We start from the raw sequence: 2,640 nt of genomic DNA, 5'->3' as shown, positions 1-2,640 counted from the left end.
TTTTTGCTTTCTTTTGATTTAGGCGTTTACATGTTTTTCGCCGATGATCATCAACCCGTTAGCGAAGAAAGCAATGACTGTTTTTATCAAAAACTTCAACGAGATTTGTGAGCGACGATGTTTCAGCCCATCGTTTAGAAAATCCTGTAGGCCATGTTGGCCAACGATCGTTCAGGTTTTCTGAGCACCAGATGGGATTCGAACCCACGACCCTCCGTGTTCTAGAACGGATGCTCTAACCACTAAGCTACTGGAGACTCTTGCGGGTTGGACGTACGAACTGCATCACGCAGCCACGCAGTCCAAACCCTAGTAACACATTAATAGGCCTAGCTGCATCACGCAGCCACATTAATGATAATAATGTATCACCAATGAGAGAGAATTTAAATCTAGCCAATCAAATAAACCATAGTAAGAGGCCTAACAACAAAGGGATTTTAAAAAGGTTAATTTGATTTACTAGATTTAAATTTCCTTTGTTGAAGATCTATTAAATCAACTCATGTGTCTCCAGAGCCACTTGTTCCTCATGCCCCAGGCTCTTATCGGCTAAGAGGGACAAGCGGCTCTGGGAACGAAAATGGTTTTTGGTCATCACTGACCGAATACGTGCGAGTTCAGGGGACAAAAACCGCCATCAAGAGGTGAGAAAGGGCGATTTCTTGGTGTTGTGGATTGTGCCAACATCAAATGACGCAACACACGGTATCCAAAAGAAAATATACAATATACAAGCCACAGCACTATACTTATTTATTTACTTACTGCCCTATACGCCATCGGCGATAAGGGCAACAAATATAACTAACCAAAAATAGCACAATAGCACAGCATTATAGCTAAACAAAAATATTTTCCGCAACACCAAGTTTAGGCTGTTCTAGGCTCTCGGTAGTTGAAAAACGCGGGTGAGCGAGGATAAAACGAGGGGGAGGAATCGTCTTCTTCCCCCTCGTTTTTTTTCCTCGCTCGCCCGCGTTTTTCCCTCTCCTCCGACCACCGAGAGCCTGCAACAGGCAACACCAAGATAGATCCGAAATATCTGAAATATGGAGCTCATACACCATGCACGAAACGCACATACAACCTTGTACCCAGGCCCCACTCTTCACTTCTGGTTCTTGGAGATCTAGCACTAGGTTATATCACATCAACCAAACGCCACGGTTATTTTACTGTATAACACTTCAGGAATAAATTTTTCTTTGTTCCGTTCTGAGTTTGGTTCCATTGCGGTGTCGAATCCTCAGGCAGTTGAGTTCTTTTCGTCTTGCTCCGTTTTCGTTCGCATGTTTTTGCTAAAAACTAAACTTAAGCAATTATTTTCCACACCACTTGAATGACAAATGATCATTCTTGTTTCTAGAGACATTTGTCCCTCTTAGCCAGCTGAGCCTGTGCACGAAAACAAGTGGCTCTGGGGACACATGATTTGTTTGGCTGGAATTTAACAAAGGGAGTTTCAAATCTATCCAATCAAATCAACCGTTTTAAACTCTAGTATAACAAAGAGATTTTAAAATGGCTCGTTTGATTGACTGATAGGTTGCTTTTGTTAAAATATAGCCAATCAGATCATGTGTCCAACCGAACCACTTGTTTCTCGTGCACAGGCTCTGCCGGCTAAGAACGGATAAGCAGCTCTGGGGACGAGAATGGATAGATGACCTGTCTAAACTTCTTGCAGGCTACACACTGACGCCACACTTACGCCGCCTGTTCTACAGACTTTAGTGCTGTATTTTTACGGAAGCCTCTCTCGACTTCCAGGTGAAGCAGCACAGAAGTAAGCCCTAAAACAATCAAAATCAACTAATAACGACTTTGCAAACAGTATGTTGTATTTCAGATAAGTTAACGATGCTTACCCTCCAACAAATTCCTCATACTATCAGTTGGGATAATTATTATTTTAAAGCAATTTTAATTACTGATTATCTTCCCAATTCTCATTACTTACATACATACATACAAACATTTATTCCACGTCCCCACGGGGGCTCTTCAGTGAAATATTTACATAAAAAATTAAACTAAGTGATTAAATGAATAAATAAATAAATAAATAAATAAATAGGTAAATAATAAATATTTAAAATTAATTACAAAAGTTAAATTCCTAAAGTTAAACTAAATTAAGCTAATCACAGTTCAATAAAAGTGACTTCCTCAAATTATTCCTGAATTGCGCTACTTCGTGTTGATATTTTAAGGAGAAATTAGATGTCGATACGTTGACGCCCTTGTAGTTGTAGTGGGGAAAGGGAAGGGAAGGGGGGGGGGGAGGCTTGTGGGGGAGCTTTCGGCTTCCCTTATCTTTTGCTTTCGGTTCACGCCCCTTCCTTTTTACTATTTTTTTTACAGAATGTTAAGTGATATTGCGAAATTTTTCCCAACTCCTGCATTTCGTTTCCCTTTCTCCACCACACTTATCCCACATCTCGAAGACTTTCCGTCCCTTTATATCATTTGGAAAGAAAACTTACAGTTGACTGCAGTATTTTTCCAACTGCCAATTCATGATTATTCTTTTCAAGTTCACAACTTAAAGAATATGTTTGATGGGCGTGAGCTTCACTTTGCGATTGCATGATAGATTTTTGCATAATCTGATTTAACAAACCTCTTCCCGTCCCC

General features: G+C 40.3%; 1 non-coding gene across 1 annotated transcript; it reads right to left on the bottom strand.

Annotated features, from left to right (window-relative positions):
• Positions 1-183: 183 nt before the first annotated feature.
• Positions 184-257, bottom strand: Trnas-aga (transfer RNA serine (anticodon AGA)). Its single transcript has one exon. It is a non-coding gene; the product is annotated as a tRNA-Ser (tRNA).
• Between the last annotated feature and the right edge of the window lie 2,383 nt (positions 258-2,640).

Source organism: Oculina patagonica, unplaced genomic scaffold (assembly GCF_052425735.1).
Source record: "Oculina patagonica isolate OP01 unplaced genomic scaffold, crgOcupat unplaced1739, whole genome shotgun sequence".
Classification (NCBI taxonomy): Eukaryota; Metazoa; Cnidaria; class Anthozoa; order Scleractinia; family Oculinidae; genus Oculina; species Oculina patagonica.
Note: the sequence above shows the minus strand (reverse complement) of the source record. Positions and strands in the feature narration are given on the sequence as shown.